This window comes from Ambystoma mexicanum, chromosome 7q, assembly GCF_040938575.1.
Source record: "Ambystoma mexicanum isolate Mex_15411 chromosome 7q, UKY_AmexF1_1, whole genome shotgun sequence".
In the NCBI taxonomy this organism is placed as follows: Eukaryota; Metazoa; Chordata; class Amphibia; order Caudata; family Ambystomatidae; genus Ambystoma; species Ambystoma mexicanum.
Window position 1 is genome coordinate 372060855 of NC_090941.1, and position 14943 is coordinate 372075797.

The window sequence follows — 14943 nt, forward strand, 5'->3', positions numbered from 1 at the left end:
CTTTTGGATTGCTTTTCATTTGGATTTCATGCATCTTTTTCATTTATTGGACATGCTGGATTTCATTTTTTATTTGCATTTTCTTCTGTTCCATTTCATTGCCTTGCTGTTCAGTTTAATACATTATAATTTGGTACTTCAATGTGTGGTATTATCTCTTTGGTTTCATGCATGTCACAATGTGTATTCTATCATTTACATGCTGTCATTGTTTTGGTTTGATGAATATGTGTTGATATGCAGACTAGCCATTTGGGATGCATCGTGTGCTGGTGATTTCTTTGTGGGGTGGATGTCATACCTGGTGGTGTGTTCGGACTGGGGTGGCTTAGGCAGTGTATTGAGGGGGCATGGGGGCCATGATTATGGATCGTCATGAGGTGTTGGGGGGACATGTATGGAGGCCAGCTGGCAGGTGCCCTGCACTGCTGGGGGGTGGGGGTGCTGGGAGACATGAGTGGGGGCCTGATGGAGGGTGCCCCTGGATGCTGGGGGGTGGTGGTGCAGGGGGACATGAGTGGGGGCCTGGTGGAGGGTGCCCCACAGTGCTGGGGGTGGGGGTGCAGGGGGACATGAGTTGGACATGAGTGGGGGACTGGTGGAGGGTGCCCCTGGATGCTGGGAGGTGGGTGTGCAGGGAGACATGAGTGGGGGCCTGGTGGAGGGTGCCCCTGGATGCTGGGGGTGGTGGTGCAGGGGGACAGAGTGGGGGCCTGGTGGAGGGTGCCCCATGATGCTGGGGGTGGTGGTGCAGGGGGACATGAGTGGGGGCCTGCTGGCAGGTGTCCCACAGTACTGGGGGGTGGGGGTGCTGGGAGACATGAGTGGGGGCCTTGTGGAGGGTGCCCTGCACTGCTGGGGTGGGGTTGCTGGGAGACATGAGTGGGGGCCTGGTGGAGGGTGCCCCTGGATGCTGGGGGGTGGGTGTGCAGGGAGACATGAGTGGGGGCCTGGTGGAGGGTGCCCCTGGATGCTGGGGGTGGTGGTGCAGGGGGACACGAGTGGGGGCCTGCTGGCAGGTGTCCTAGAGTACTGGGGCGTGGGGGTGCTGGGAGGCATGAGTGGGGCCTGGTGGAGTGTGCCCTGCACTGCTGGGGGGTGGGGGTGCTGGGAGACATGAGTGGGGGCCTGGTGGAGGGTGCCCCTGACTGCTGGGGTGTCGGGGTGCAGGGGGACATGAGTTAAACATGAGTGGGGGCCTGGTGGAGGGTGCCCCTGGATGCTGGGGGGTGGGGGTGCTGGGAGACATGAGTGGGGGCCTGGTGGAGGGTGCCCCTGACTGCTGGGGGGTGGGGGTGCAGGGGGATATGAGTTGGACATGAGTGGGGGCCTGGTGGAGGGTGCCCCTGGATGCTGGGGGGTGGGGGTGCTGGGAGACATGTGTGGGGGCCTGGTGGAGTGTGCCCCTGGATGCTGGGGGGTGGGGGTGCTGGGAGACATTTGTGGGGGCATGGTGGAGGGTGCCCTGCACTGCTGGGGGGTGGGGGTGCTGGGAGACATGAGAGGGGGCCTGGTGCCCTGGCCCGGAACATCCAGAAGTGAGCCTTCGGACTAGCCCACTTCCCTTGTAAATAGTTCTTTAGTGTTAAGTTTCCTTTCGGTTTTGTTTTGTTTTGGGGCGCTTGGACAATGCCCCAACTTCTTGTATATAGTTCTTCATTAGGTAGTATTTTATTTTATAGTTTTCATTTAAAGGATTAGGCACATGGACCCTGTATGTTCACCTTGTACATAGTTTGACAATGTATTTGGATTGTTGATTTTTTTTCCCATGGATCAATGTTTTTTTCTTATTTTGGAACCTTGGATTTATTTTCTCAGACTGACACTTTGGAGACTTGCTTTTGCATTGCTTTTCATTTGGATTTCATGCATCTTTTTCATTTATTGGACATGCTGGATTTCATTTTTTATTTCCATTTTCTTCTGTTCCATTTCATTGCCTTGCTTTTCTGTTGAATACATTATAATGTGGTACTTCAATGTGTGGTATTCTCTCTTTGGTTTCATGCATGTCACAATGTGTGTTCTATCATTCACATGCTGTCATTGTGTGGGTTTGACGGATATGTGTTGATATTCAGACTAGCCATTTGGGATGCATCATGTGCTGGTGATTTCTTTGTGGGGTGGATGTCATACCTGGTGGTGTGTTCGAACTGGGGTGGCGTAGGCAGTGTATTGAGGGGGCATGGGGGCCATGATTATGGATCGTCATGAGGTGTTGGGGGGACATGTATGTGGGCCTGCTGGCAGGTACCCTGCACTGCCGGGGGGTGGGGGCGCTGGGAGCCATGAGTGGGGGCCTGGTGGAGGGTGCCCCTGGATGCTGGGGGGTGGTGGTGCAGGGGGACATGAGTGGGGGCCTGGTGGAGGGTGCCCCACAGTGCTGGGGGGTGGGGGTGCAGGGGGACATGAGTTGGACATGAGTGGGGGCCTGGTGGAGGGTGCCCCTGGATGCTGGGTGGTGGGTGTGCAGGGAGACATGAGTGGGGGCCTGGTGGAGGGTGCCCCTGTATGCTGGGGGGTGGTGGTGCAGGGGGACATAAGTGGGGGCCTGCTGGCAGGTGTCCCACAGTGCTGGGGGGTGGGGGTGCTAGGAGACATGTGTTGGGGCATAGTGGAGGGTGCCCTGCACTGCTGGGGGGTGGGGGTGCTGGGAGACATGAGTGGGGTCCTGGTGGAGGGTGCCCCTGACTACTGGGGGGTGGGGGTGCAGAGGGACATGAGTTGGACGTGAGGCGGGGCCTGGTGGAGGGTGCCCCTGGATGCTGGGGGTGGGGTGCTGGGAGACATGTGTGGGGGCCTGGTGGAGGGTGCCCTGCACTGCTGGGGGTGGAGTTGCTGGGAGACATGTGTGGGGGCATGGTGGAGAGTGCCCTGCACTGCTGGGAGGTGGGGGTGCTGGGAGACATGAGTGGGGGCCTGGTGGAGGGTCCCTGCACTGCTGGGGTGTGGGGGTGCAGGGGGACATGAGTTGGACATGAGTGGGGGCCTGGTGGAGGGTGGCCCTGGATGCTGGGGGGTGGGGGTGCAGGGAGACATGTGTGGGGCCTGGTTGAGGGTGCCCCTGAATGGTGGGAGGTGGGGGTGCAGGGGGACATGAGTTGGACATGAGTGGGGGCCTGCTGGCAGGTGCCCCACAGTGTTGGGGGTGGGGTTGCTGGGAGACATGTGTGGGGGCATGGTGGAGAGTGCCCTGCACTGCTGGGGGGTGGGGGTGCTGGGAGACATGAGTGGGTTCCTGGTGGAGGGTGCCCCTGACTGCTGGGGGGTGGGGGTGCAGAGGGACATGAGTTGGACGTGAGGCGGGGCCTGGTGGAGGGTGCCCCTGGATGCTGGGGGGTGGGGGTGCTGGGAGACATGTGTGGGGGCCTGGTGGAGGGTGCCCTGCACTGCTGGGGGTGGGGGTGCTGGGAGACATGAGTGGGTTCCTGGTGGAGGGTGCCCCTGACTGCTGGGGGGTGGGGGTGCAGAGGGACATGAGTTGGACGTGAGGCGGGGCCTGGTGGAGGGTGCCCCTGGATGCTGGGGGGTGGGGGTGCTGGGAGACATGAGTGGGGGCCTGGTGGAGGGTCCCTGCACTGCTGGGGTGTGGGGGTGCAGGGGGACATGAGTTGGACATGAGTGGGGGCCTGGTGGAGGGTGGCCCTGGATGCTGGGGGGTGGGGGTGCAGGGAGACATGTGTGGGGCCTGGTTGAGGGTGCCCCTGAATGGTGGGGGGTGCAGGGGGACATGAGTTGGACATGAGTGGGGGCCTGCTGGCAGGTGTCCCACAGTGCTGGGGGGTGGGGGTGCTGGGAGACATGGGTTGTTGATCAGTAGTGCAAGGTGACATGTGGCTTGGCTGGGGGGCATGCCCATGGTGGATGGGCTGCCTGCGGGACATGAGCAGGGTTGCAGGGTAGTCCCCTGTGGTGTGGGCTGCCTGCAGGCGCCGTGGAGGGTGTAGAGGGAACACCTGGGAGGACCCACACGGCCAATTCACGTGTAGTACTCCCAGCGTACCCCTGAAATACACGTACCCTGCTGAATTTGCATGTGAGACTTGCCGCGCACCCCTGGAACACACGTACCCACGACAATCGTGTGTGGAACTTCCCGCGCACCCCTGAAATACACGTACCCTGCCAAATTCACGTGTGAAACTTCACGCGCATCCCTGAAATACACGTGCCCTGATGGAATCGCGTGTGAAACTTCCCGCGCACCCCTGAAATACACGTACCCTGCTGAATTTGCGTGTGAAACTTCCCACGCACCCCTGGAATACACGTACCCAGGACAATCGCGTGTGGAACTTCCCACGCACCCCTGAAAAACCCGTGCCCTGATGGAATCGCGTGTGAAACTTCACGCGCATCCCTGAAATACACGTACCATGCTGAATTTGCGTGTGAAACTTCACGCACACCCCAGGAACACACGTACCCAAGACAATCGCGTGTGGAACTTCCCGCGCACCCCTGAAATACACGTACCATGCTGTATTCGCGTGCAAAACTTCCCGCGCACCCCTGAAATACACGTGCCCTGATGGAATCGCGTGTGAAACTTCACGCGCAACCCTGAAATACATGTACCCAGGACAATCGCGTGTAAAACTTCCTGTGAACCCCTGAAATACACATTCCCCGCTTGGCGTTTGCTGTTTGGCAGCCCTCTGAACTGGTCCAGGGTTAGCGCAGACATTTGCGATGAATTGGGGATTTTGATGGCTTTTCATTGCGCGAGGGCGTTCTTGGGGGCGTAACTGGTGCTGCTGCAGGGTCGCTGCACCACTCAGCGCCACGGCTGGTTTTGGAGGCTAAAATCCATGAATACGCTGTGCGATGAAATGGATTTTATTGCACGCGGCTGGCGCAGTGTATCGCACGGGGACACTGTGCGCCAGCCGCGTGCGCCACTTTTGTGCAAAATTCTATGAATTACCCTGTTAGTTTTTTCTATATTCATTTTTGGCTATTTTGCACCACGTATTTGCTCAGAGTATTTCTTTGCACTTGTTGAACTTTGGGAAAGTAATCCATAAGGAGCAGATCATCTGTATATTCCAGCCAAGAGATGGAGTTGGTGCTGGATTTTGGAGGGTGGACATAATTAGTGAATAGAGCTAATTGGAGGTGCGCCAGGTACAGATTGAAGAGTTTAGGTGCCAAAGTACATCCTGGCTTTGCTCCATCATGAATGAGGATCCATTGGGTAACATATGCCATACCATCTAATCAGACCCTAACCCAACTGTTGGTATGAATGTGTGTAATAATGGGCAAAAGACTGGCTGGGATGTTCCAGTCTGCAAGTTTATGCCACAGGTTATCTCGGAGGATTGTTTCAAATGTGACACTACAATCTATAAAGGCCACACACTCAGATTGTGGCCAGTAATCCACGACTTTTCGAGTCAGTTGACTAGAGTTAATACGTTATTTAGAGTGCTGGATTGCTTACAGAAACTGGTTTGATTATAGCTGATAATGGTGTTTGAATCAATCCAGGTGTTAGTTAATTTAATAAGTTATGATAAATATTTAAGACAGAGCATCCAGCGTTGCTAGTAGTCTATCATTTCCTGGATCTGTAATGCTTCCTTTATTGTTTATAGGGACAATAATACTGTCAGTCCATGATGTTGGAAACTGACCAGTGTGGCTGATGGTAGTGAAAAGCACATGAAGTGTCTCAGTCCACATTGCATGATTTATCTTTAACAAGGCCATAAATGTGCCATCAAGGCTAGCCTCTATAGAAGAGTTAATGCTTTTGACAATTAGTTGTAGTCCCGAATGGGAAAAAGGGAGAAAACAAGAGTCCATACTATGAAAATAATGTTAGGCTGATGATGGTAAAGCCCCAATAGAGCTAGGAATGTGCCTGGGCCAAGCCTCGTTAGACAGTCCATTTACTAGACATGGAATGTACCTAGAAGAATGTACTACTTTCCTGAAAGCTCTTTGATCATTAAAATATGTTCATCTTGAAGAATGCGCTCACCCATAGCTAGCGAATATGAATTAATTACTCAATTATATTTAACAAAAATACACATACGTTCCTTACAAGCAAACAAAGGTTCATACGGCCTAACTAAAACAAAATTAACAATTATCTATCCTAGTGACAGGTGTTTCGACCTTGGTCCTTATCAAGACTTACATTTAATTTAGAATAGTGTACAATTTCAAAAATAAAATAAGTGAATGCTCTTATGTGTTCAACAGATTTCCAACATCACATATAATCATGGTGATATCACCAAGGATGCCGATACATTGTAATATATTACATTGACAGCAAGGAGAAAAGGAAACAAAACAACAAAAGGGGAAAAACACAAGATATATCACAAATTAGGATATGCATCGCACATATTCTACAGTAACCATATGATAGCTCATTGGGTTGATTAGTCATGTAAACTCTCCCAGATGAAATTAAAAAACCCTACTCCATTTGTCATTACTGCCCAACCTTGCTATAAATCAAGACTCATTGTTATCTCTCACCCAAATTGAATTTCCATTTAGCTAGTCACTCGTTTATATTGTATTCTTATTAGTTATTAATGCTATTACCCTAATGTCCTTATTGAAATAAATGTGTACCAATCACCATGGGAAACATATATGGAATTAGCGCTCAGCAAGGTGCTTCCATGGATCTCGTTTAATGAGGTTATTACCTAATAGTTATCAGAATTTATTTTTTGACAATTAGATAGGCAATTATCTATATTTCAAAATTGTGCGCAATTTCGCAAAAAAGGTATACATGAAATGGTAAAATTGCTCCTGATCACTCAAAAGTAATATCACACCTCACAGTAAATTATAGCGTGTTTTTCTTTTTCAAATCCTTAACAGTAAAAATAACATAATGTTCAATATTTTATCTATAACAGTCAACCATTATGATATTAGCTTATTATTATGCTTGTGTTTTTTACCAGCTACAATTCCTCCCGAGTTCACTATTTATATCATTTTACCTATTATATTAGATGTCCTTATTCAGGAACATACTGCCGCGATTGGCGTACCACATGTAAACTAATGCGGTGGCCATTTTGGATCCGTTTAAATAGACACAAGTAACATCACACATGCGTGTCGCATGATGTCACTTTCTGTCACAGCAATGCTAATAACATCAGCTGTGATCGTGGTGACCTAACTTAAAGCGTTAGTGCCTTTAACATTTAAAATATATTTCCTAATGCTCCTTCTCAACTCTATATGAGCACCTGTAATATTCTAATGAATTGTACTACCTGATTTCACGGTATACCGTTCAACTCTGCGACCATTTTTACTATCATCTGGAAATTCTAAATTATACTCTATATATTTCTTCTAAGCCAAAGTGCAGTCCGGTTGTTTCTCGTACTCTGGTTACAGTCTAACATACACAACATTCATATGCTTGAAGTGCTGAGTTCACACACAACCAGAATATAGATAAGTCACTTTCTAACACTGTCCAGTAAAAAAAAATAAAAAAAATAACATAGTTCAATTGCTAGCTGTTATTTAATCTCTGCATAGTTTGCCCAAAACCATAATTAACATAGAACCTTTTCGAACTCATTCCACTTAGAAAGCCCAATACCAAAATACAATTGCTTACTATCAGTCACTTGGTTGTGTATCTTGAGTGTCAACCAGAAACATTATTTGTCAAATAATGCAGTAGAATACCAATTGGGTTAGCTCAGTCAGTCTATTCACAAGTCCATACAATTCCATAGGCCATCCTGTGACTATACAACGTTTTTTTTTAGAATGTATAGTTATCATCCAAACAATTCTTCTGAGATAAATAGAGATTCCCACAATATTGGTACTACATGGTACTACATGTAGAGTAGCAATAGACATGGCTCAGTAGATCTCTTTCTTCAGCTGGGCCTCCCTTTGGAACAGCCTCCCTGCCACTCTGAAACTTGAGGAGTACCATCTATGGTTCCGGAAGCACCTCAAGGCCTTCCTCTTTGCTTCTGCCCTCTTCTCCCCTAATGATCTGTTTCTTCTCGGCAATGTGCACCTGGCCAACCTCAGTCTTTCAGGCCCAGGTACCGGCTCACCCTGCCACCCTCCTGTACTGCCTCCGGGCCACCCCTTGCACTGGGGTCTGTGTCTGTACCCATACAATCCCCCATCCCCTTATCTTCTGCACTTATCAGACATACCCTGTCTGCTAAACCCTGCACTTTCCACTTGCAGGCTGCACTACCACTGTACTGGACTGCCCATGTGGGCGGGACAAAGACTGATATGCAAATGGGTATTTCCCATCTGTGAAAGGTACAGTGAGCAAACGTGTGTGCTGTAAACTCTCAACTCAAATCAGGTTATCATGCCATGTTCTTTCTGGAGAGGAGCGCCTGCTACCTTTTTTAAAATACCACTGTATATTGCCTTTATTTATTTATTATTTATGTGTTTCTCCTCTGTTCAGCACTTGACACTTCTCCCCACATCCATGCACTTTTCCCCTTTTCCCTTCCCATGCACTTGCACGTTCCCAATGTCACTGGGCCTTGTAAGATTTCTGTTTTGTTCTCCCCTGCTCCCCTTCCTTACCTTGTTGCGCTCTGAAACACTTGTGTATGAGCACGATATTCAAATTCTCAACCTCATCATACTAGATGTGTAGCAGACCAGTATACAGTACTACATCATTTACATATTAATCAGGATTCAAGCTGCTTAGATAGTAATCTTAAGTCTCCTGCTCTTAGGCCACATTTGGCCTTCTGAAGTCCAAATAACAAGGGGGTTCTGGGAGTCCCTCTGCCAGACATTAGTCATGGTTACGAGAGCCTTACCCAGAGTATTTAGCTAACTATCTTTCACGTAGCATGACATCAATGATGACACATTTTTACTATATAAATGTCATTTTTTATGAAACGCTTTGAGAACTCTCGAGAGAGATTTGAGCGAACGTCCGTTGATGTCCGTTGTACTCCCTGTTTTAGATAATTGTAAATAAAATCGTTATGTTTTGCCAACTTCCTGAGTCCTTCTTATTATTAGTGTCAGAGTAAATTCTGCATCCCCATCCATCTAATAAATCGGTCCCTCGCTTAAAGGGCCTACGGCCTCACCTGATAGGTGAAAGAGGATGGTTAGAGTACCCATCAACCAGTAGGTTTGTAGTGTTTCAGACAATCAGACACCCTCTACATTCTAGCTGGATGATCGGGAAGTTTCCTGTGGAGAGCGGCCAATATGGAAAACTTGCAAGTAGATCGATACAGGTGGGACGGGCCTTTCTTTCACAAAATCCCTCCTGCTTTCCATAGGTGCTGAGTGGACGGAAGGCAATGGTGGTCGATTAGAAGAGGGGGACGATACTGTGGTCTTGAGCTGAAGAGCAAATGATGAATATTTTGAGGGGATGGGATTGTACCAACATAGAAAAGTAACAGGGGTTTGACTAGTATATAACGAGGAGTGTTTAAACGAGGAGTGTTTTAAAGAGCCCTGTTTCCTACTTCAAGGCAGGTCTAAAAGGAGTCCTTTCAAAACCCCACGGGGGTAAATAGGCGGCACATAAACAGGCTTATGATAGGGAATGATTCAAACTCCAATCAGGGTATTTTAGGAGCTAGGCGAAAAGGAGTACCATGGTATATATGTGAAAAGTCGGCTAGTCTGTCTGTTTGCATATTTTGTAAATTAAAAAAGGTGCCAACGAATGACAAGAATAAGCTGTATAAAGTTGAAATAGAGCTAAAATGTTATTACCTATTTTCAGGTCATTGTCGGCACCGACTGAAAAGTAGGTTGAGATCATTGAGAAATAGAGGCTTTGAGCACCAAAGGCTGGAGCGCGCTCATATTCTTTGTTTTACTGAAACATATCTGTGTGAACGACGGTAAGTATTGACAGTCAATTGAGACTCGTCACAATGGGAGATATTACTCCACTGATGTGCCTGTGCAAAACGCTGCCAAAACACATACCTAAGCTCAAACAATGTAGTGCGGAATGGGTAAAAGGTACAATAGACAACATTTTTATGCCATGTTCAAATGGGTGATCGATGTCAAAAGCGGTATTGCAACACATAACCACATACGTGCATGCTGCATACAGGGGGAAGACATTGGAGAAGAGATTAGCTATTTTAGAGCTCTGGAAGATGTACCAGGAGGCGTGGGAGGATCCGCCTCCTGAGGCGTGGATGCTTAATCAGTGTAAGAAGGAAGATGCCAAGCCTTCTGAAGTAAAAGGCGGCAGTACAGAAAGCAAAGGATTGTATCCATAGAAGGAACTGAAAGTGGCAAAGGCATATACAAATCTTATATATGAAGCGCCTGCTTATAATAGTGATGATAGTCCAGAGGAACTAAGAGGAGAGAAGAGACCTCTAAGGTCATACAAAACAGGTAAGAAAAGAGTGAACAACCAAACATATCAACATAGATAGAACAAGAGATTAAGAGATGTAAAGGAGAAAAGGATTAAGGATTAAGGATTATTTAAGGTGTAAACTTCCCAGTTTAACGGTGGGTGTGGGAAAATGGATTTATGAGCTCAAGAAAATGATGAGGTAACGCTCATACAGATTGAATGGATGGGAGGACAGATATTGCTCAAACTTGGTGGGAAAATTATTGAGGAAGTTAGTCAAATGGTCGATCAAGACAAACAGGACAGACAAGACAAGGAACAAGAAAAGCAATTGAAAGAGGATAAACATAAGAGAAAGAGCAGGCAGAGACGAGAACAAATGTATCAGGAAGAACAGCGAAAGAAGGAAGAAAGGGCGGAGGAGTAAAGGAAATATGACAATAAACAGAGAACAATTAATGACCGAGACAGGCAAGACAGGAAGCGAGAAGAGGAGGAAACACAGAAATAAAAGAATACAAAGACGAAGGGAAGAAGAAGAGTGTAGGATGAATGAAAGAAGGAAACAAAAAAAGGGAAGAGGAAAGAGTTAGATGGGAAACAAGAAAGCAAAGGGAATTAGATGAAGAAATGGTGTGAAAAAGGAGACAGAAGGAGTGCAATATTGATCTCATTCAGAAAGATTTAATGGAACTGTGTCCAGTAAAATCATGGGGCAATAGAGAAGAATTCCTCCCATCACAGGGAGCAACATCAGGACCATCTAGGGTAACCCTAGAGGAGAATTTTGACATAGGGAGCATCAGAGATAGGATCAATGAAGCCTATGAAGACTTGCGAGAAGGAAGCAAATTGGGTAGCCAAGGGAAGGGAGAACAGTCCCTGGTCTTCCAACCACAAAGTAAAGAAAGAGACCCATTCAGTCTTGAGCATAGAGCCTTGTCCTTAAACAGGCCACTTTAGGCAAGGGTGAAAGAGAAGAGAGCCATACTAGTTGGGGACTACATATGTTAGACGAAGAGAGAGAAACCTTCCGTGGGGAAGAGGAAGGAGGAGGTGCATGCAGTCCCGAGTGGTGTCTGCAGACAGACAAGGAAGTAAGATGGTCTAATCTAAAGCAGCCTAAGGATAGAATGCCTTATCCTAGAGTATATCTAGACCGACATAAAGGATGATTGCATAGTGAGAAGGGAGAGTCACCACCATATGTGAGCAGACTGAGGTAATTGCCAGGCAGAAGGCGATCAGGAACCATTCCCCCTAATATGGATAGGAAAACAATGGGAGCCGATTGCGGATTTGGGTTTACGCAGTTCCCTTTATTGGAGAAAGGAGGGGCCAGACCGTAGGATATTCCCCAGCCACAAATTTATAAGGATTATTTAAGGTGTAAACTTCCCAGTTTAACGGTGGGTGTGGGAAAATGGATTTATGAGCTCAAGAAAATGACTGGAGAAAATACTTAAGTGATAGGGGACTTTAAGGGTCTGCTAGCAGCCATTCTTGGGGAAACAGCTGATGACATTTGGACAAGAGCAAGATACTCAAATATCATGGCACAGAACCCTGTTCTAGCTATCTCATTTTGGGGGACTTTAATTTTTGGTTAGGGGACACAGATGACCCAACGGCCAGAGGACTGGAACTTGCCCTGGGTAATCTTGGCTTTGAACAGCTGATTAATACTGCTACCCACACCTTATGACATACCCTTGATTTGATTTCATCTATTAATGTCCAAACCAAGGATTTGTATGTTCTACCTTGCCCCTGGTCTGACCATTCATTCATGCATTTCTTCATTCAGGAATATTTCCTGATGAAACTCAAGTCTAAGATCTCATGTGAAAGAGTCGAACCGTTGTTGAATTCCTCCACTCAATTCGTAGCTCAGGATTCTTCCACAGACATGGCCCATGCCCTTTTAGTCAACCTAGAAGACATCACCAAATCTTTGCCCCCCCCTAAGAAACAGAAAACCCAAGGAGGATATGAGAAATAAACCCTGGTATACGTCCGAATTGAAAACACTCAAATCCTCCACCTTGAAATTATTTCACAGTTGGAAATCTTGCCCTTCGCCCAACACTCTGGCCAAATTCAGAAGTACAGCCAAAGCCTACAAAATGGCCATCATCGAAGCAAAGAAAAACTCTCTTAATTCGAGGATTTCAAAGGCCCAACCAGAGTCAAGAGAACTCTTCAAAATACTCAACGAGCAGGAGAACATAGGCTCACCAGATGTGGTCTCATTTGATAAGGATGCCGCTTGGTGCCTTGGTATTCAGGACGCCATGACAAATAAATTGAAAGTTATAAGGGCGGATCTGACTTGCATGTAAAAAGAGCAGTCGTCCACTTCCAACAAGAAGGGGACAGATCCATTTATAAGAAATCTTGCTATTGCTCAATTTAATTTCTCTCTCATTTTGGAGGAGGAGCTTTCAGGGATAGTAAAAAGCCTCAAAGTCACTTCCTGTAAAGGTGACTCTTGTTCTACACATATTATTGTCCGCCATATGCACATTTGTTAACGCCCCTCTCTTCGAAGGTTTTGTGCCTAAAAACCTTAAGCAAGTTTGGGTAACTCCCATCATTAAAAAACATGGCCTCTGTCCTAAAGATCCCCTCAGTTACAGGCCAATCACAAACACGCCATTTCTTTTAAAAATCCTAGACAAAGTTGTTTACGAACAGCTTGCACAACACCTTAACAATCATCCTGTACTTAACCCTCGTCAGTCAGGTTTCAGAGTCGGTTTTGGCACAGAAACGGCTCTATTAAATTTAAAAATCTAGGATCATGGAGCGGATGGACAGGGGCCTTGCTTCGATGTTAATGCCCCTTTACTTATCTGCTGCCTTCGACCTGGTCGACGATCCTATTCTGGTAAACAGGTTGGAGGCAGTAGCCAACTTCTCCCATATAGCAGCGCAATGCATTGCTTCTTTTTTGAACAACTGCGAAAGCAGAGTTGTTTCTGGTGCTCCAAAGTGCACCTGCACATCCCCCTGTCTTGAACAACAAAAAAGAATCACAAAGTTCCTCCTACTCGAGCATTTTACACTTACTATCAATGAACAGAACCCAGTGCACACCCTGAAGTCATAACACATATAAACTCCTTATAGAACAAACCATACTTTTTTTTACTAACAAAGCATCATATATTATTATTGACTCATCTTGAGTCTTTGTTTTTTCTTTTTGTATTAAAACACATATAGCACATAAAAACAAAAATATGTCACCAACAATTATTTCACAGGGGTGTTTGTTGCATTATCCATAGTTTGTTTTCCCTTCATGGCTGTATGTATTGCTGCATTTTATAAATGAGGGCCCTGTACCTTTTTGGAGGGCCACAATGGAAAGAATTGTCTTTCTCTTGCTGCTTATAAGGGTGTGGGTCGTGAGGACAAGCATCTATATCTTCCGCCTCCCTACTGTCTGGTTCTGTATTGAGAGAACGCATGGGGAAGTAGTTCACTTTCCCTAGAGATGCTGTTGAGAGAGTCCTTTTTCTGTGTTCTCTAGTAAGACACGGGGATATATGAGCTGTTTAGATTTTGAGGTCTATACAACCTCTTCCTTTCTATTTAATGAGCAGTCAGAGCCAGTAAACAACAGTTCATTAAACAAACACTAGTTATTTAATAACGTTTAATAACGTTTTTCAGCCCAGTCTCGTTCCTGACATTTCACGCTGCACGTGAGGCGATCAGGTGACCAGGCTCTGCGGCGTCCAGGAAGGAGGATTAAAACCCTCCCCACGGCTCCGTATTCGCACATCTGATGCTGTTCAGACGTCATGAGTCAGTCCACGACTAATTCGATACGCGCTGGGTGAGATTTATCAGCCCTGCATGTATCTGTGGAGAGAAGAGAGGTGAGTTTTGTCCCCTTTTTTTCATTTAAGGAATGGGCTATCTTTTTTATTAATAGAACGAACTGCGGCTAACAGTTGCTTTGTGTACGAACCCATCCGTACTAGTTAGAACACAGAGAGGCTGCTACTCATCTTGTTTTGAAGCATAAACACGGACTGTGTCTAACAGCTGCCATACCACATGTAAATTGTCAACCATTGCACTATTATTATACAAATATAGATGTAGAATGTAAGTGTAATATATGTGGGATACTGAATATACCAAAATTGCATCCAGATTTGTATCTGGTCCCTACAGGTTCTGGGACACATCGATTTTCGGGCTCCTTCAGTGTAACTAAAGACTTTTGATCCACCCTGATTTTTCCATTTGCCTGCAATCTAATACACTCATTGCACTAAAGACCAGGTATGTGTTTGGAATTTAGTCAAAAATGTTTTTGAACTTGTAACCTCTCTGAATATTTGTATTTGCTCAGCCCAAGGAACTAGCAGGTTGTCCTGTGTTTTCTTGTCCTATAGAGCCGTTTGTCATGAAAGTCTGTGATCGACGTTAAATTGAATCATCCTGTCCCTGCACGGTCTGTCACTACTAGGTGAGTGGACCACAACCTAGGAATCAACCACACATCTTTACGATATGAGAGATTTTTTGATCAAACCATAAGACCACATTTTTATTTGTTT